General features: G+C 38.0%; 1 non-coding gene across 1 annotated transcript; it reads right to left on the reverse strand.

Annotated features, from left to right (window-relative positions):
* Nucleotides 1-12,786: 12,786 nt before the first annotated feature.
* On the reverse strand, nucleotides 12,787-12,893 carry LOC111750730 (U6 spliceosomal RNA). The gene has a single exon (XR_002785818.1). It is a non-coding gene; the product is annotated as a U6 spliceosomal RNA (small nuclear RNA).
* Nucleotides 12,894-21,509: the final 8,616 nt, after the last annotated feature.

Raw genomic sequence — 21,509 nt, forward strand, 5'->3', positions numbered from 1 at the left:
ACTTTTTATTCTGGAAGTAGACTAGAATGTGCTAAAGCAATCCACAAACCTGAAGCACAAATGGAGACACAATTTTAATTTTTTTTACTCCTAGTAAAATCATTATCAAGTTGAAATGAAAGTTAAGTGCATTTAAAGACTTTTTGACTAGAAAATATAGTAGATCTCTTTCAGGAACTGCTGGGTAAACTTCTTTCATCTTTTTTTTTTTTAAATAAAACATATTATTTCCTATTCACGATAAGGGTGGATAATAGTGAAGCACTTAGTTAAAAAAAAAAAAAAAAAAAGGCAAAAAATGTAACAAATTCACCCTTTAGGTTCTTAAGTCATTTTTTTTTTTTTGTTGTTGTTCTTTTGTTCTGTAATTGATTGCTAGCACCCCCTTTAACCCACCTTAAAGGGCAAGCAGGAAATTCATGTTTTCCTTCATCAGCCCATCCCTCTGAAAAGCGTTCGATATTAAAACAGTTTGCAAGGAGCAAAAGCAGAGGAGACAAGAGGCCCAGCTAGACTGTAGCAAGGTTAGAAGATACATGCAAGATTGCCTGCAACACACCTCGGGTCTTGTTCCTGTCCAGTATTTGCATGGAGATACCAAGTTAATTAGGGTATGACTGTTCTTCGCTTTATATGTCTGTGGCTCTCTAATTCATGGGGTGTCATAAAGCTATGGGAAGGTCTTTCCAGCCATTTGACACAAACTGGGAAAAAAATTAAGCACTGATATTTCCTTTTGCCTGAAGGTTCTTTTCAAACAGCAAAGTGCTGCAGAGGCAAAGTTGATGTTGTTGTCAATTTGCTGTGGGTGTCAGAATGTGTCTTTTGTCTTTTTTGCTCCCTGCTTTCCCTGATGATCAGGTGCTGCAAAGAGAGTTGTAGAGAGGGGTGGGGTGTTGGGGGGGTTGGTTCAGGAGGAGGTTACACGGCAGAATTCCCACGAATGCTGGCGAAGGATAAAAAACATAAAGGAATCTTGTTTTTCTGAACTAGAGGATTCTCTGCATGACTTCCCCACTGTTGGGGTGATGAGCTTTCAGGCTGAGATTTTATTAACAATTCATATGGAGATCGAGGGCAGTGGAGGGGCAGGTTCTCACATAAACTTGATCTGTCCATGAATGCAGTTCTCTGTTTGCCCTGACCCTGCATGGCTTAAGACACTGCCTGTGAGGCCAGTGTGCTAGACACAAAGAAAGAAATGAAAAGCAAGCGCATTCCAGGAGTCTGCACAAAGGAGTCCAGCCATTTCTAGTCGTCTCCCCAGAGAGGATCTTATCTCTGCGTGGCCAGAAACCTCTCAAATGTTTATTTCTGCACCTAAAGTCTGTAAAGCCGTGTGGTTATTTCACTAAATAATATTCTGTAGTGATGTTTCTCTTATTGTTATTTTTATTTTTTTTGTTTTCTGAACTTGTTGAGACTAGCAAACTATCTGCAAGGGTACATGTTCTGAAGTTTAGTTTTAGAAGTCACTGGCCCTGAATTTTTACTTTGTTGATCGGTAGCCACCTTGCAAAATGAGCCCTCTCCAGCTTTAGGAGAAGCCAGCGCAACATTTCAAAGCTTGATTTGACTTTGGGATGCTTCTTTGTGGCACCGCAACTTGGAAACTTGTGGCAGAGAGTAAATGCATGGGACGAAACTGACATGGGGTCACAAGCAGGGACGGCATAATACCCAGTGACCACAGACAAAGTGCTAGGTTAGAAAAAGCAAGGAAGGAGCAAGTGGAGAGTAAAGTCCCAGTGGTCTGGAAGGGCAAAGGGGGCTAGGAACTTTCACATTGTAACATTTCTACAATTATTGGCAGTTCGCTGTATCTAGAAGCTCTACCAACAGCATAATGACAAACTCTCACAAAACATTTCTCTGTAACTCAGTACAATAGATTTTGTTGTTTAACAAATTTAAAGCATGGATAGGTTTAAGAGATAAAAACTTGATACACATCATGTGTGCTGAATTACATGTTTCCACAGATGCCTAAAAATCAGAAAATCCAGACCCACAGACTCTTAAATTTTGCGTATGCATTTTAGCCTTCTAGTTGCTTCAAACTTTTACGGTTCAAGAATTAAAATAACTAGTAGAGGAATGCAGAGAAAATGTCAGTCATTAGTATAGGTTTTGTTCTTTTAATTTTATAGCGGTTTTATTTCCATGAAATTAACTGTTGTACTTGGGCTAATTGTCAGTAATTGGTGACAGAATCACTTCATTGTTTTTCTATGCATGATGCTAATTAGGGTCTTTGCAATATTGGCTCAATCATGTTCTGTATTTTTACCTTCTATGTTGAGTCAGTGGTAGATAATATCACATGCAACTCTAAAAAAATCTATAGGATAAAATGTTTCCATTAATTATTAAACAAGCCTTTTAAACAGCCTCTCATAAATTAATTTTAAAACTTTGAAATTGAAAGTAGATATTATTGTAGGTTTAGCTGGTTTCATAAAACATCAACAGATTTTTGTTTTGAATTGAATCCTACTGGGATCATCTTTAAAACATAACAATTATCAATTTTAACTGCTTAGTCACATGCATTTGCGTTATTCTATTTGAGCCTGCAGCGTTGAAATTAGTATTGTTAAAAGCGCTTTTAATAAGGTATCTCAGGGCTGAGTGGGATTGTCTTTCTTTTCATACCTGATGGTTAAATTGATTCCCATAAAATATAGCATATTATTTATTCTCGTTTTCTAACTGGTTTGTGTTCTGTTTGGTTTTGCTACATGAGAATACTGTTTGAAGAACTGTATTTTCAATGGAAAAAATATATGAAATATAGAGATAATAAAAGCTTGGTTTATGTATTTTTTGAGCATAGAAAAGTACGTTACACACCAGTGACAGGTTGGAAACAGAGAAAATAGGAGACAGTTCTAATTTTTAAAGTGAGATCGAATCATGGTGGAAGAAAGTATTACACTTACATTTCTATTAAAATGACCACAGCCGTTATTATTTTGTTCATTTTTTTTCTTAGAAGAATTCTTCTCAACCAATTCCTTTATGATTTTTATGAACTTGTAGTTACAAGAGTTTTCTAGTACTTTGAAGAACAGTTGCCTTGCTCCTTTTCTTTATTCTAAGATACTTTTACCAATCAAGTGACATTTTGTATTTTACAACACAGTTTGTTTTAAATGCATCCATATGTATAACTTAGAGCCGGGAGTCTCACAATCGTCCTGAATAAAGTTTTTATGAAGTGATTAAAAAAAAAATAATTGCCTATTAAAAGTAAAGACTGGTTTGAGCAGGGAGAGAAGAAACCTAACTTTCAAATTGAAAGCATTCATTGTTATAGCAAGACACATATGTACCAAATCTGAAATTAGAGAAAACTCGTGAAATACGTATCTTGGCAGGGGAATTGTTTAAATTTTCTAAAGCTGTCAGCCCATTTTCTCTATTTTTTCCTGTTAAAGAAAAAGTTCAAATGGAAAGCTTCACCTTTTGTGCAAAGTTGAAATGTTTTATTATTTCAGGATTGTTCTACACTGTACAAAACCAGAACAATTCAGTAGCTTCCAAGGGGGAAAAGCACAAATGAGAATCTTTCTATCATATAAGAATGTCCAGAAAAAAGCGATAATAACTATTAAAGTCTATGGTTGTTTCCTTAAAAAAAAAAAAAAGAATCTTTTGATTCCAACAATTATTTGAATAACCATTCAGGCTCTTTTGTAATGTGTTGTAATGAGTGTGTGTATAGCTTTTAAATGAAGAATAATCATGAGAGAAAAAACTCAAACATAAACTATGTTTAGATGGTTCATTTCAATAAGTTATCTCATAGGTTTAAGCTAAGGTTCTTTTTTTTTTTTTTTTTGCTGTAGATAATAAATTTCTCAAAGTAAAATTCAGTTTCTTTCTTTTACCTTATTGATGTATATCCAATAATGTTCCTCTTTTTTTTTTTTGTCAGTTTCAAATATATAGAATGTGAAAAATAGAGAAGTTTGAGACTGACTTCAAATTTGAAGAACGATAAAGCAATGTGAAAGTTACTCAGAGAAAACAATTCTTTTATTCATCCAGACGTATCACAGACTCTGGAGTGTACGATAAGATGCGAATTTTCTTACTTGAGTATTCTGCTAAATATTCTGGGAACACACAAGACAAGAAGTGGGACTCGTAATATTATGACCCATACCCATGAGCATTTGAATACTATGAGAAAACGTATGTAATAAATCCAGTCAGCTTCTTGTGTAATCACAGTCGACAACCATATAGACATCGCTGTGGCTAGCACAGGTGGCAGTCAGCACTACTCTGGCCCCAGACTGCTCTTAAAATTGTAATCAGTTTCTTCAGCCCAACACCTCTGATTAGCCATAGCCTCATTTTAAAAATTAAAAATAACTCACGCCCAATAACATCAACAACAGTAACCACCCCACAGCATTAACTCTGACCTACCTAGCCTATGTGGGGTCAATCAGCTTCCCCAACAGAAGTTGCAGCCACATGGGGAGGACCAGACCTCAGTCTGGTACTGGTAATCTCTGGCACTATTTTTTATATTTTAAGTTCTTGTTTTATAGTGATGTGCTGGTTCATAGCAGAAATATCCCCATTCTCTTGCTGCTTAACATACTGCTCACCAACTAAAGCACCATAGCCACAAAATTAAAACTGATCAGCGGTAGAACACACTTATTCCAAACTAGTTTTAGTTCATGCTGTCTGAATGAGTTCCACATTCCGTGAAACTTGTTTTTTCCCAAGGATTAAGCTCTTTCAGCACTTGGGAAATGGGCAGTGGCTCTATTAAAAAGCGTAAAGCACAATAAAATAATACGCTAAGCCTTGGGTTGCTCTAGTGTTTTCTTATTTTAGAATGTACTGAGTGCAAGTTTTATATGTCTCATAGTATACATGTTTCTGCATAAAGACACCTCCTACTCTTACTGTTATATCCATAGTTTCTGGGACCCTGTTCTTTGTTGGGCAGTATCACCATCTGTAGCTGGGGAAAATTTAGATAACATCAAACAAGTCTCAGCAAGTGAAAGATGGACAAAACAGGTTCATTATTACATGCCATGTGTCTCACCTGGTCAGGCAGTCACAGACTCCTGTTTCAGGTGGCTGAGGTGTTCTGATGAAACCAAATTATGTATCTTACACTTTTCGTGCCTCAAAATTCATTTTTCTAGAACTTAGGAGTAACCTGCAACCGATGAATATTTTGCAAATTACCTAGCTATCTGCCAGCTAAAAAAAAAAAAAATTTCGTCGTATTTTTAAAAGGACAGGCTATTTCAGATTCTATCTCCAGGTGTAATTGAAAAAAAAAAATTCAAGCTCAGATCACTCTTTGAATATATTAACTAACTCTCTTTTTAACCTACTTGTGATAAGATATATATTTTGTCATATTATGGTAGTCAATGTATTTTTTTTGTAAATAATTTAAAATAATATGTAAAATTTAAAAAGAACTTAGATACTGACATATGCTATGATACAGACATATGCATTATTGTTTAAAGTAATAAAATAGTAAACCAAAAAAAACCAACTCAATGCCGTCGAGTTGATTCCGACTGATAGCGATCCTATAGGCCAGAGTAGAAAAATAATAAAATTATATAAAATACCTGTGGAATAGATATCTGTGGAGTATATTATTTCATGAAAAGTTACATGGCTGTATAAAGTAACTACAGGAAGAGAGATCAGTCACCTATACCTAATTAAATTTTGAAATAATGTAGAGAAAACGTACTGGAATAAAGAAACAAATCTGCAAATTTTTAATTACATTGAGGGCTTATTTTTATTTAAAATATAGACTACTGTTCCAGGAAGAACTTCTAACAAGCTCAAGTTGTAAAGTGTCACATGAATTAGTACAACATACAGGCTAAGCAAAAAAAAAATATATATATTATTTTTTTTTTCATAGGCTAGAGTATGGTCACATTGTAAATTGTCAAAGGTTTGAAAAAACAACATAGCAAGCCACATGAGTTAACACACGCATATTGAGTGTAGGCGATTCTTAACCTTCTTGATTTTTTACATGTGCAGTTTCGCTCTTTGGTTTACTTCTTCCTGTGATTGATTCCCAGGCAAAGCCAGAGCTCTTCAGGAGAAGGTTGAGATTATAACCACGTCAGCCTTTGCTTTTAGCAGGGTGATGAGGTTATCAATAATGCATTGGATATCTCAGGAACCTCGTCCATAAGGACATCACAGCTGCCCGGGTTTATTGTAGGACTTACAGATTTAGCTGAGATGTCACCACATCTGCTTTTAAGCCAGCCATTGATGTAGTCTCAAGAAATCTTGGGGGCATAGGGAGAGCGGGTGAGATTATCTAGCTGAAACATTGCATCTGAGAAGGTTATTTAGGGGGCAAGAATACATCTATGAAATTGCTTTTTTAAAGAAGCCTATTCAATACTCCTTTAATAACCTTTTGTCTCCCCCACTCCTTCCTAACGTTTATAAGTTTTGTTGTTGCTCTGACAAGTTTATTCATATCCTAACAGCTTGTCTGCCAGCAGGGTTCATGTTCTATACTTGGGCTTTCTGGTCACGGTGGTGGCTGAGAGTAATAGAGAGGGGGATAAGTGAGTGTGGAAATGCAAAGCTGTCTCTTCTTACATTTTATCGATCTCATTCTGGTGTCATTCAATTAAGACAGAAATGTGATGGATAGTCCCGGTACAGATTCTGGGGTTAATCTTCATCCACTGCATAAAGCTTTTGCATTTTATTTTGGGGCTGGGATGGGGTGGGGAAAGGGCATGGGCAAGTGGGAGAAATCAAAGATACTATGTGATCTGAATGACAAATCAATGTCTAAGGATACACCAAAATGTCGAACATGCCACATTTATGTTTTCTCATACGCAGAGTACTTCTGTTGATATATGGGATGGGTTACTAGAATTTAATGTAGGGTTAATTCTTGTTCATTATTTTCAAAGACATATGAGCTATCATCCTCCTCCTCCCAGCCCAAGATAATTAAAAATGAACCATATGGAAAAAGACTTGAGTCAAACTAATGCAATTTTTGAAGGATAAGTAAGTGAGAAATTCTGTTCTCATTTTTTAAGGGCCAGGGATTCCAGCTTGACCTTTTAGCAAAGAGATTTTAAATCTCACAAATTGAAAAGAGTAGGTAAAACTTTTTTTTAACTTTTAAAGGAGTTGTTACTGTTACATATGCATTCAAGTAAAATATCAGAATTTAGGACTATGTAAATTCTGATCCTTATTTTTTACTGACATCTTTTTCCTTAACTATATCACTACCTCCCTTCTCTGCCACTACCTCCCTTCTCTGCCAGTGTTCAAGTGAGAGTAATAGTAATCCATGAATCTGAGAAGCTGTAACCTAACAACTCACATTATCAAAATGGTTTACTGTTTAAAGAAATTAAGATAATTTGTGCACACATATATTATAAAAACAAATTATGCTTAAGCAACCTCACTTCGACCCTCTCAAAGCAATGACAGCTTCAAATGGAGCATTCAGGATTTTCTAATCAAGGTTATGGTTTCTGATAATCAGTCCAAACTGGAAGACAGCGTGGAATAAAAATACAAGCAGGAGTTTTAATATCAGATCTAGATGTTCATGCCCAGGCTCCTCTGTGTCCTTGCTGTGTGGCTTTGGATAAAACACATGAGTGTTCTAGATTAAACTTCATTTCTTGCTCTGAAATTGGAGATACGAGTAACAAAGAACTGCTGTTAGAATTATGAGATTTAAAACATGGAAATGCCTACTGTATGCTTGTCCTGTGTACTTGGCCTTTGGAAGGCATCAAATGCATTTAGTTTCATCCTGAATTCCCCTTTGTAGTTTTGACACTGAATAATTTGGTCCTATGATAAGCTTGCTCAGTCATTTGGGAAGGGAATATAAGCAAAGAAAAATAATATATGTGGGCCCATGAGTCAAAATTTTTCTAGATCCTAATTCACAGAAGCAAATTTACAGTCTACGGGATATTTTACTGAAGAAATTTCCAATTTTTCGCTAAAGGTTTGTACTAAAATTGTGTGGTTGGAAGGAACTCTGTGTATCAGGCTTTAATCAAAGTTGTATTTGTCAAAGATGTCTTAACTATCATACTTTGACCCTGAGTTAAAGAGCAGCAGTTAGCTAAAGCGGTTATTTACTAATTTTACAGAGGTTAAAGAGCAGTGATTTAGATGGGCATTTAAATGATAGCCCACATTGTAACCACTTAATAAGCTGGAAACACACAGAATCTTGTATTGCTGGTATGAGCATAGCCTGGTAAACATTGTTGAAAGTTAAACATACGTGTGGAGTATGGTAGGATCTGACTTTCCTAACGTTTTTTTGTTTGTTTTCCTTCTGAGGTCATACATTTTTAAGTAGGATGTCTAAAGAAAACCATCTTCATGAATCCTCAAATATATATCGAATAATAATTGGCATCTATTTAAGGCAAATGCATTGGGAGTCTGCTCCCATAAAGATTTACAGCCTTAGAACCCCTATGGGGTAGTTCTATTCTGTCCTGTAGGGTCGCTATGAGTCAGAATTGGCTCCATGGCAGTGGGGTGTTTTTTGAAGCAGCTGAAAAAGGGTAGCGTGTAAGTAAAAGATTTTCCTCTATGATCAAAACGTAAATAATGTTAGTATTTCTGAGGAAAGAGGGGTTTTAGCCTGTATTTTGCACATGATTTCTTTAATTATGTAATTTTTTAAGTGTATGCTAAGGCTGCATTACGTGTCCTTTCTGAAAACTACCAACACTTCAGTTGAACATATTTTAATGAGTTTTAACAGATTCCTACACTCTCACACAATAATTGTGCAATCAGCACTGTTGTTGTTGCTAGGTGCCATTGAGTTGATTTCGACTCAAAGTGAACCTATAGGACAGAGTAGAACTGCCCCATAGGGTTTCCAAGGCTGTAATCTTTATGGAAACAGACTGCCACATCTTTCTCCCATGGAGTGGCCAGTGTGTTAGAACCGCCAACCTTTCGGTTAGCAGCCCAGCGCTTAACCACTGTGCCACTAGGGAGCCTTTTTTTGCAAGGCAGAGTTCCTTAAAAAGTGTTGTCTTCATCTTTCTGTCCACCGTGCCTGGCTCCTACTTAATTAGCATTCCAAAAGTCAATTCCAACTCATAGCAACCCTACAAGACAGAGTGGAACTCCCCCGTAGGGTTTCCAAGGAGCGGCTGGTGGATTAGAACTGCCAACCTTTTGCTTAACAGCCATAGCTCTTAACCACTGGACCATCAGGGCTCCCTAGTCAGCATTAAAAAAAAAAAAAAAAAACACATTACTGGGGAATAAATGTATTTGTGTGTTTGTATGGGGGATTAATGCAAATCATTTCAGTCATTGCATAAAAAGTATATAGAGTACTTCTGATGTCCTAGGGTCATAGTTTTTTCCTCAGTAAGGTGAGAATCACTATGGTGTATTTAGTTATTCTCAATTACCCTTTGAGGTAGTTCAAGTCTAATCTTTAGGACTTCAGCAATCTGTTCAGTATCTGCTTCCCTCAATCTCTCTGTCTCTTCTTTTCCTTTTTTCTTAAAGAAACCATGTCCTTTGTGCATGAAATTTTGGCCCTAACATCATGGTTTAGAATGCTTCTTCAGCAGGCCACTGCCACATATCTTAAATAATTTCTTTCCAACTTAATCAAAAGCCTTTCTTAACTAGTATCTTTGGTTAAGGTTCCAGCCTAAGACAACTTCAGTCTGACATTTTCCAACTGAGACTATGAGTAAATTAAATCTTTTCTCTCAGTTGGCTGTTATCTCTCTTTCTCTTTGTTATTTCTTTTATTTTTCACATTGTATTCATCTCCTCACATTGAGAACTCTAAAGAATCATAACGTTGGAGTTTTAGACTTCACATGAACCTCAGCAGTCACACACTGCATTCCCATATTTTTATAGGTGAGGATCCTGAGGCCCAACAGTGTAATTGCTCAAATCACAGAAACATTTCAGGAAATGCCCTTGCCCTATGGAAAAATCTAGATGCCCCATTAAAGGATCAACCCTATCATCTTGTGTTGGAGTTTGAAAGCTGTCAAAAACCCGTTGCTGTCGAGTTGATTCCAACTCATAGCAACCCTATAGGACAGAGTAGAACTGCCCCACAGGTTTCCAAGGCTGTAAATCTTTTCAAAAGCAGATTGCCACATCTTTCTTCTGCAGAACGGCTGGTGCGTTTGAACTGCCAATCTTTTGGTTAGCAACCAAGCACTTAACCACTGCATCACCAAGGCTCCTTTTTTTTTTTTTTGCAAGGCAGAGTTCCTTGAAAAGTACTATGTCTTCTTCTTCTTCCTGTCCCCAGTGCCTGGTGCACAGGGGGAGGTCGATAAACTCTTGTTAAAATAGTCATGTATCGTTAGGTTATATTTCAAGATATTTTTAACACAAGATCTCTCAAACACAGATGTGCTAGTTACACATTCTTAAGAGCCCGAAGAGGAGTTTGTCATATAAATACATCCTGATAATTTTCTCCCCTTCAAGATTTTATTTTCCAGAGGGAACAATTAGGACTCTATTTTTGTTTCCTCTCAAACCATTCCTTGGAAATTAGTATTAGCATTAATACCTTTATGATTTTTGTATTGGAATGAGGGGAGCTACATATAATACAATAGAGGAAGAGAAGCTTCATTTGAGCTTGTTCGCTGAGTAAGATTCTTCCTGAGAATTCCTAGTGGTCTGCTACAACATAGGAATATGGCAAGGCATTTCTGGGAAGGAAAGCTTAAGCAGTACTCTGCTAAGAATGTCAGGTATACCCCAAAACTTAAGATGTAAGAAAAAGTTACTGAACATAAAAATTAGAAATTCTCTGTATTGATAAACTTTCTCACTATGTTCTCAGCAAGGTCTTTTACCTTATCTCTCACTAAAATTCAATTTAGCCCTTAATTTTTTTTTTTCCTTCTCACACATGGGTGTAATATTGTCTATTTGACTGTTCACGTGAATTACTCAGTTGAGTATTGAACCGTATTTGTCTCTGACCATTGGGCACAGCAAACATTCTAAAAGACTGACTTGTAACAAATTGATTCCAAAGTGTGGGCAAGTGGAGGGTGGTGGGCAGGCATGTATCTAGATAAGATGGTCAGTGTTTATAACTGAAAAGCCAGGGCCTTCTGCTTCCAACTGGTGACACAAGCAAAAGTCAGTTTGGCATTTCTAGAAGTCCATAATTGGAGAAGTCTTAAAATATGGATACGCACTTCTTGGCTCATTTTTTTGTGTGTATGTGTGTGTTCTCTATTTTATACTCATTTTAGCTAAAGGTTTATGAATTTTATCTTTTCATAGAACCAGTTTTTTATTCATTATTTTTCTCAATTGTTTTTTGGTTTTCTATTTTATTGATTTTGCTTTGATTTTTATTACTTTCTTCCTCTCCTTTCTTTCATTTAATTTTCTCTTCTTATTGTATTCATAAAGTGGAATTGTAGGCTATTGATTTTTGACATTTTTTCTGTTCTAATAAATGGTGTTTAAAGCTCTAAATTTCCCTCTAAATTCTGCTTTAGCTGCATCTCATAATTTTTTTTTTCAGTTTTTTTTTTGTTGTTATCGTGCTTTAGGTGGAAGTTTACAGAGCAAATTAGTTTCTCATTAAACAATTAACACACAAAGTATTTTGTGACATTGGTCACCAATCCTGTGATGTGTTAACACTCTCCCCTTCTCCACCTCAGGTTCTCTGTTGCCATTAATCCAGTTTTTCTGTCCCTTCCTGCCTTCTCATTTTTGCTTGGGGCCTGGTGTGCCCATTAGTCTTATATACATGATTGAATTATGAAGTAGGACCCTAACATATGTTATTGTTTGTCCTATAGATCTGTCTGATCTTTGGCTGAAGGGTGAACCTCAGGAGTGACTTCAGTACTGAGTTAAAAGGGTTTCTGGGGGGCCATGCTCTCAGGATTCTCCGCTCTGTCAGACCACTAAGTCTGGTCTATTTTTTTTTTTTTTTTATGTATTTTGTGAATTTGAATTTTGTTCTACATTTTTCTTGTGCTATGTCCAGGACCCTCTATTGTAATGTCTGTCAGAGCAGTTGGTCTTGGTAACTGGGCACCATCTAGTTATTCTGGGCTCAGTCTGGTGGAGGTTGTGGTAGTTATGGTCCATTAGTCCTTTGGACTAATCTTTCCCTTGTGTCTTTGACTTCTTCATCCTTCTTTGCTCCACCTGGGATGGGACCAGTAGATGTATCTTAAATGGCCATTCACAGAGTTTTAAGACCCCAGTCACTACTTACCATAGTCGGATGTGGAACATTTTTTTCTATAAATTAGGTTATGCCAATTTAGGTAGATGTCCCCCAAGACCATGGTCACCAACCCTCAACCAGTACCGTGGTCTCTCAGGGTGTTTGAATGTGTCTGTGAAGCCTCGATGACTTTGCCCTAGTCATGTTGTGCTGGCTTTACCAGTATTGTGTACTGTCTTACCCTTCACCAAAGTTACCACTTTTTTTTAGTTAGTGTTTTTTCCTCACTACTCCTTCCCTCCCTCCTATCCATCAGAGATTGTTTATTTCTGTGTGGAAACATTTTCATAATAATGACCTCATACAGTAGTTCTCCTTTTGTGATTGACTAATTTCACTCAGCATAATGAATGCCCTCAAGATTCATCCTGTTGTGAGATGTTTTGCAGATTCATCATTGTTCTTTATCACTTTGTAGTATTCTATTGTATGTATGTACCATAGTTTGTTTATCCATTCATCTGTTGATGGCAAAAAATATAGAGCACTTCATACATTTACATGTCATCCTTGCATGGGGGACATGCTAATTTTCTCTGTATCGTTCCAATTTTAGTATATGTGCTGCCAAAGTGAGCATTTGGCCCATTTCTTGTTGTGTCAGATTGTTTGTGTTTTTCTCCACTGAAGCAGGTTCATAAAGAGAAAGGCTTTTTGTTTTAGAGTGAGTCTCAAAAGAGGTCTACACCTCAATTGGGTCCAAGTGTTCCAGGGCTCTTCTGGAAAGTTTGCTTGGTCATTTTACCCAAGAGTGATAAAAAGTCTTTAAAGATCAACTCCAACGAATTCAAGTTCTCAAGAAACTCCCTGATAGAAAAAAGAAAATCACTGTGCATAAGTGGACGTGCATACTTGTTAGGTCACTTCTTCCCAGTAGAATAGACAATTTAGGGAACTATATTAGTGTTTGTATGACATTACAAATTATGAAATTGAAATAGTGCATGTTAGCCCTAATGGCTATCATTAGATAATTATTACCTGGAGTTCCCATAAAGCAGGGGAGAATTCTCAGCTTGGTTGATGGAAGAGTGTCTTCAGCTGGGTTCTCTAGAGAAACAGTGTAGCATATATATATAGAGAGAGTGAAGCACCAGTGAAGCATACATATATATATAGAGAGAGAGAGAGACAGAGAGAAACATAGAGAGACAGAGAGAGAGAGATTTATAACAAGGAAATGGCTCACGTGGTTGTAGAGGCTGGGAAGTCCCAAGTCCTTGGGTTAGGCCGGAAGCTCCTCCTGATTCACGTAGCTGCAGGGGCTTGTGAACCCAAGATCAGCAGGTCAGACAGCAGGCTTCTGGCTCACAGGCTGCGGAGGCAGATAAATCCCAAGATTAGCATGCATAATTGTAGGCTGCTAGCTCATAGGCTGTGGAGGCTGATGAATCTCAATATTGGCAGGTAAACTGCTAGCTCAAGTCCCCAGAATCAGAGGTCAGATGAACAGGAGTCAGCTGCAGGATCCAGAATGAGGAAAGGCCAGTGAACTTTGCCAGAATGTCTACATATATTGTATGCAAGCCACAACCCCAAGGAAACTTCCCATTTCAACTGATTGCTCATAGCAGACCTCATCATGGAGGTGATTACATTATATCAGATCTCATTATGGAGGTGATTACATCATTGCATAGCTGCCAAACTACACTGTAAGTGCCAAACCACTGAGAACCATGGCCCAACCAAGTTGACACACAACTTTACCAATACAACCAGCTTCCTTCAAAAGTACCCTAGGTTATTTCTTCTTTTTTTAATATTCCCAAAGACCATCACTGTTTCAAGGTAAAAGAAATCATGGAATGCTTGGTATAATTCAAATCAGACACAAAATTAAATAAACAAAACTCCAAAAGAACAAAATAACCACAAGCAAACCAAAGCCTTTCAATGGTAGGCACAGATGTATGTTCTGTTCTTTTTTATTTGTTTAACTTTTTGTCCGTTTTGATTTTATCAAGTCACAGTTTACCTCACAAAGTTTCAAATGCAAAATAAAATTGGATTAGATTATCTGTAATACTCCTAACAGAGTTAGCAGCTTACGATTTCACAAATATGTGACAAGCTCCCAAATGCCTATAGTATTTTATATCTTTCTGACTACTGGGAGGTAGGTCTTCTATTTTTTTTTTTTTGAAATCAGCAAAAGTTAATAAAAGTTCACCTATATGTGAGCACTCTCTTCAGTGCAGAGTGATATGAATGTAAAAAAGACATGGCTTTAAAAATAAAACAAACAAACAAACAAAACCCATGAAAGACATTAAACAGCTTTCAATCTTGTTAGGTATAAAGGACTTAGCATTAAACAGATAACTAAGAATTTTAAGTTACTTCTAAGTGCTGAAGGGGTGGAGCAAATTATACCGTCATCAGACCTTCAGAAAAGATCTGGGCTCTTTTCTATGTGGCCTGTGGCAATCAACAGAAGGCTTTGTGGAGGAAATATGTTTTTGAGAATCATTCTGAAAGTTAGACAAACCAACGAAGAATAAATTTCAGCCAAGTCTATAACTCTGCTCCCAACTTTAACACAGTGGGAAAGTATATGTTATAGATGGAGAAAATGGACCTATTAAGGTTGCCCCTGGACATCATAGGGGTGATCTAGAGCAAAAACAAAATTTAATAGCATTTGTTGCATGCCCCCTGCCCCGGGTAGACTTAATCACTGGTTTGAATGACCCAAATCAAACCATGTGTCCCAATCAATAAATATGTAGGTATAATGTAAAACAGCAGCGACACTTTTACATTTGTGTGTTAGACAGATGGCTTGAGTGGATGTGTGTAAAAGGATGTGTGTAGGGAGAGTTTTTTTACATCTTGCATAAATACATAGAGATATCTATCTGCAAACACCTTTTAGGTATTTTCTAATATAGACTGAAATGTTACAGACTCAGAGTGGGAGAGAAATAGTGTAAAATGCCATAAGAAGTCATAACATGTATAAAAACAGGCCTCCTAATTTCCCACTCATCCACTCCTAAAATTTCGCTTCTTTCCAGTTTTGCCTGTCTCAGTAAATGGCATGAACACCCCTCAGTATCTCAGTGTAAAACCTGGCCATGATCTTGGATTTCTCTCTTTTTTTGACACCCACATTTTTTCTATCAGGAAGTCCTGCCAGCTCAATTTTCAACTCTGTTCCAACATAACCACTTCTCTCTACCTCCAGGCTACCCACTCTTTCATAAGCCACCCTCATCTCTTGTCAAGCTACTGCAATGGCCTTCTGCGATTTCTCTTTCCATTCTTCTCCCCCTAGAGTTAATTTTCCACACAGCAGACAAAGTGATTTTTCAGAAGTGTCAATTAGATAAAACCTTCCAACAACTTCTCATTAGAAAAAATCACAACTGCTTACCCTTTCCTACTTGAACCTGCGTTATGAGTCCTCTGCCTATTTTTTCTACTTTATTCCCTACCACTTTCCTGTATTTGCATTCCCACATGGGACACTGGCCTTCATCAGTGTCCTCTGAGGTGCCATGTTCCTTCCAGCCTCAGGCACTTTACACTTGTTGCATCTGCCTGGAGCATTCTTTCCTGTAGCCTTCATAAGGCTTCCTCCTTATTTCATTCAGACCACTGCTAACGCATCACATTCTCAGAAAGACGTTCTCTGACCTCCCAACCACTGCTTCCAACTCATTACTCTCTGTCTCCTTGCCCTAATTTATTATTTTCCTCCATAGCATTTATCAGTACCTGGGCTTATGTTATAGATGTGTTCATTGTCTCTTTCTCTGATATAAGACTCGTAAGAGCAGAAATAGTCTCTATTGCTCATCTCTAGCCTCAAGGAGAATAGAGGGCACATAAGAAATGTTCTATAAGTATTCATTGATTGGATTTATTAAAATAAAAGGGACATAGTTTGAAATGTTTCCTCTAAAGGAATGAGCAATTATTATGTAGTTATTAGGACCTGGGTTTAAACTTTAGTTTGGACATATCCTTGCTTTCTGGATTGGGGAAGTCACTAAACAGCTGAGATTTCTCCTTTCTAAAAAGAGACTAACACTACCTATCAGGCTGGTTTATAGAGACCCATTGCCATCAAGTCGATTCTGACTCATAGTGACACTGTAGGACAGAGTAGAACAGCTCCATAGGGTTTCCAAGGAGTGGCTGGTGGATTTGAACTGCCAACCTTTTGGTTAGTAGCTGAGCTCTTAACCACTTTGTCACCAGTGTTCTGATTTATAGAAAGGATTAGAAACAATGGACATTATGAACACAATGGTCAGCCAATAAGAGATGCTTACTGATACTATAGTGGAAATAATAATAGTGAAGGTTAATAGTAATAACAAGAACTCATTGCTGTCGTGTCGATTCCAACTCATAGCGACCCTATAGGACATAGTAGAAATGCCCCATTGGGTTTCCAAGGAGTGGCTGAGGGAGTCAAACTGCCTACTTTTTAGTTAGCACCTCTTAACCACTGTGCCACCAGGGCTCCAGTAATAACAAAGTGCCCTAGATTCTAGACCGGTCTACTTCACCAAAGCAGTGTAAAATGAAAAGATTCATCCTTCAATTCATTTTCAGGGACTTCTACTTGACTCTTGAATATGTGCCCCGGGAAAGGGAATAAGAATCATAACTTAAATACTTTAAACTTATATGGGACAAACACATTAAAAAATACACAGAGGGAACAATTTCACATTGGAAAAGAAAATCGATCCAATGACCTAATGTATCTTGTTATTGTTTCTGGGGAGAATGTGTATGTTTAATTCATAGAATCTTTCACTGCTTTAAGCTGGAGTACACTTAAATGAAAATTGTGCTCTTATCAACAAAATTGAATTTAAAAAAAACACACCAAGGATTTCAGTCTTGAAAACTTTTTCTATAGAATATATTAAAATTCATTGACTAGATTAATTCCCACTTATACTTCGTGTGATTTATAGAAAGCCTCCCTTTCCTCTGAGAAGATAACACATGTACTCTTGCAGGTTAAATAAAATAGGCCCATGCTAATTGCTTGGTAAGCAGAGAACGGGCTGGATTTCAGCCTTGCTCACTTCCCTGATCAGTCTTCTTTTTCACAGGGCATAACCGAAGCCACATACAGTAGTAGTTGTAATAGTTAAGGGCCATCAAATTGATTTTGGACTCATAGTGACTCCATGTGACAGAGTAGAACTGTCCCATGGGGTTTTCTTGGCTGTAATCTTTATGGGAGCAGATCACCAGGTCTTTCTCTCACAGAGCCTCTGGGTAGGTTTGAACCCCCAGCCTTTTGGTTAGCAACTGAGCACTTAACTAATAATATTTAGAGGGGAGCAAAAGCTCTGCTACAGCTTTCTTCAACTGGAAATTTAATAGTACTCACAATAAAGGAAAATTATGATTTCTGAAACAAAATATAAATATGTCATATTTATTGTAGATCATTGAACATTAATAACCCAAATAATAAAAGATATTACGCAGGTAGCATGCTTGTCAATATTTTTTTTTATTGTGCTTTTTTTTTTAAGTGAAAGTTTACAAATCAAGTCAGCCTCTCATGCAAAAATTTATATACACCTTGCTATGTACTCCTAGTTGCTCTCCCCCTAATGAGATAGCACGCTCCTTCTTTCCACCCTGTATTCCCCGTGTCCATTCAGCCAACTTCTGTCTCCCTCTGCCTTCTCGTCTTGACTCCACACAGGAGCTGCCCATATAGTCTCATGTGTCTACTTGAGCCAGGAATCTCACTCCTCACCAGTATAATTTTCTATCTTATAGTGCAGTCCAATCCCTGTCAGAAGAATTGACTTTGGGAATGGTTCCAGTGTTGGGTTAACATAATGTCTGGGGACCATGACCTCCGGGGTCCTTCCAGTCTCAGTAGACCATTAAGCCTGGTCTTTTTACGGGAATTTGAGGTCTACATTCCACTGCTGTCCTGCTCCGTCAGGGATTCTCTGTTGTGTTGCCTGTCAGGGCAGTCATCAGTTGTAGCTGGGCACCATCTAGTTCTTCTGGTCTCAGGGTGATTGAGTCCCTGATTTATGTGGCCCTTTCTGTCTCTTGGGCTCATAATTACTTTGCATCTTTGGTGTTCTTCATTCTCCTTTAGTCCAGGTGGGTTGAGACCAATCAATGCATTCTAGATGGCTGCTTGCTAGCGTTTAAGACCCCAGACGCCACTCACCAAAGTAGGACACAATGTTTTCTTAATAGATTTTATTATGCCAATTGACCTAGAAGTCCCCTGAAACCATAGTCCCCAGACGCCCACCCCTGCTATTCTGGCCTTCGAAGCGTTTGGTTTATTCAGGAAACTGCTTTGCTTTGGTTTAGTCCAGTTGTGCTGACCTCTTCTATATTGTGTGCTGTCTTTCCCTTCATCTAAAACGGTTCTTGTCTATTATCTAATTAGTGAATACCCCCCTCCCTCCCCGCCCTCGTCACTGTCAAAGAATATTTTCCTCTGTGTTTAAATTATTTCCTGAGTTCTTATAATAGTGGTCTCATACTATATTTGTCCTTTTGCAGCTGACTAATTTCACTCAGAGTAGTGCCTTCCAGATTCCTCCATGTTATGAAATGTTCCGCAGATTCATCATTGTTCTTTATCGAAGCGTAGCATTCCATTGTGTGAATATACTATAATTTATCCATTCATCTGTTGACGGGCACCTTGGTTGCTTCCATCTTTTTGCTATTGTAAGCAGTGCTGCAATGAACATGGATGTGCATACATCTGTTCATGTAAAGGCACTTATTTCTCTAAGACATATTCCAAGGAGTGAGATTGCTGGATCGTATGCTAGTTCTATTTCTGGCTTTTTAAGGAAGCGCCAAATCGATTTCCAAAGCGGTTGTACCATTTTCATTCCCACCAGCAGTGTATAAGTGTTCCAGTCTCTCCACAACCTCTCCAACATTTATTCTTTTGTGCTTTTTGGATTAATACCAGCCTGTTGGAGTGAGATGGTATCTCATTGTAGTTTTGATTTGCATTTCTCTCATGGCTGATGATCATAAACATTTTCTCATGTATCTGTTAGCTGACTGAACGTCTTCTTTGGTGAAGTGCATGTTCATGTCCTTTGCCCATTTTTTTTTTTTTATTAACTTTTATTGAGCTTCAAGTGAACATTTACAAATCAAGTCAAACTGTCACATATAAGTTTATATACACCTTACTCCGTACTCCCACTTGCTCTCCCCCTAATGAGTCAGCCCTTCCAGTCTCTGGTGACAATTTTGCCAGCTTCCAACTCTCTCTGTCCTCCCACCCCACCTCCAGAGAGGAGATGCCAACACAATCTCAAGTGTCCACCTGATACAAATAGCTCACTCTTTATCAGCTTCTCTCTCCTACCCATTGTCCAGTCCCTTCCATGTGTGATGAGTTGTCTTTGGGAATGGTTCCTGTCCTGGGCCAACAGAAGGTTTGGGGACCATGACCGCCGGGATTCCTCTAGTCCCAGTCAGACCATTAAGTATGGTCTTTTTGTGAGAATTTGGGGGCTGCATCCCACTGATCTCCTGCTCCTTCAGGGGTTCTCTGTTGTGCTCCCTGTCAGGGCAGTCATCGGTTGTGGCCGGGCACCAACTAGTTCTTCTGGTCTCTGGATGATGTAAGTCTCTAGTTCATGTGGCCCTTTCTGTCTCTTGGGCTCTTAGTTATCGTGTGACCTTGGTGTTCTTCATTCTCCTTTGATCCAGGTGGGTTGAGACCAATTGATGCATCTTAGATGGGTGCTTGTTAGCATTTAAGACCCCAGACGCCACATTTCAAAGTGGGATGCAGAATGTTTTCATAATAGAATTATTTTGCCAATTGACTTAGAAGTCCCCTTAAACCATGGTCCCCAAACCCCCACCCTTGCTCCGCTGACCTTTGAAGCATTCATTTTATCCCGGAAACTTCTTTGCTTTTGGTCCAGTCCAGTTGAGCTGACCTTCCATGTATTGAGTATTGTCCTTCCCTTCACCTAAAGCAGTTCTTATCTACTAACTAATCAGTAAAAAACCCTCTCCCACCCTCCCTCCCTCCCCCCGCTCGTAACCACAAAAGTATGTGTTCTTCTCAGTTTATACTATTTCTCAAGATCTTATAATAGTGGTCTTATACAGTATTTGTCCTTTTGCATCTGACTAATTTCGCTCAGCATAATTCCTTCCAGGTTCCTCCATGTTATGAAATGTTTCACAGATTCGTGACTGTTCTTTATCGATGCATAGTATTCCATTGTGTGAATATACCATAATTTATTTAACCATTCATCTGTTGATGGACACCTTGGTTGCTTCCAGCTTTTTGCTATTGTAAACAGAGCTGCAATAAACATGGGTGTGCATATATCTGTTTGCGTGAAGGCTCTTATTTCTCTAGGGTATATTCCAAGGAGTGGGATTTCAGGGTTGTATGGTAGTTCTATTTCTAACTTTTTAAGAAAATGCCAGATGGATTTCCAAAGTGGTTGTACCATTTTACATTCCCACAGCCTCTTCAGCATCTATTATTTTGTGTTTTTTGGATTAATGCCAGCCTTGCTGGAGTGAGATGGAATCTCATCGTAGTTTTAATTTGCATTTCTCTAATGGCTAATGATCGAGAGCATTTTCTCATGTATCTTTTAGCTGCCTCAATATCTTCTTCAGTGAAGTGTGTGTTCATGTCCTTTGCCCACTTCTTGATTGGGTTTTTTGTCTTTTTGTGGTTGAGTTTTAACAGAATCATATAGATTTTAGAGATCAGGCGCTGGTCGGAGATGTCATAACTGAAATTTTTTTCCCAATCTGTAGGTGGTCTTTTTAGTCTTTTGGTGAAGTCTTTAGAAGAGCACAGGTGTTTGATTTTTAGGAGCTCCCAGTTATCTGGTTTCTGTTCCTCATTTTCGGTAATATTTTGTATTCTGTTTATGCCTTGAATTAGGGCTCCTAAGGTTGTCCCTATTTTTTCTTCCATGATCTTTATCGTTTTAATCTTTATGTTTAGGTCTTTGATCCACTTGGAGTTAGTTTTTGTGCATGGTGTGAGGTATGGGTCCTGTTTCATTTTTTTGCAAATGGATATCCAGTTATGCCAGCACCATTTGTTAAAAAGGCTATCTTTTCCCCAATTAAGTGACACTAGGCCTTTGTCAAATATCAGCTGCTCGTATGTGGATGGATTTATATCTGGGTTCTCAATTCTGTTCCATTGGTCTGTGTGCCTGTT

This window comes from Loxodonta africana, chromosome 20, assembly GCF_030014295.1.
Source record: "Loxodonta africana isolate mLoxAfr1 chromosome 20, mLoxAfr1.hap2, whole genome shotgun sequence".
NCBI classification, from domain to species: domain Eukaryota; kingdom Metazoa; phylum Chordata; class Mammalia; order Proboscidea; family Elephantidae; genus Loxodonta; species Loxodonta africana.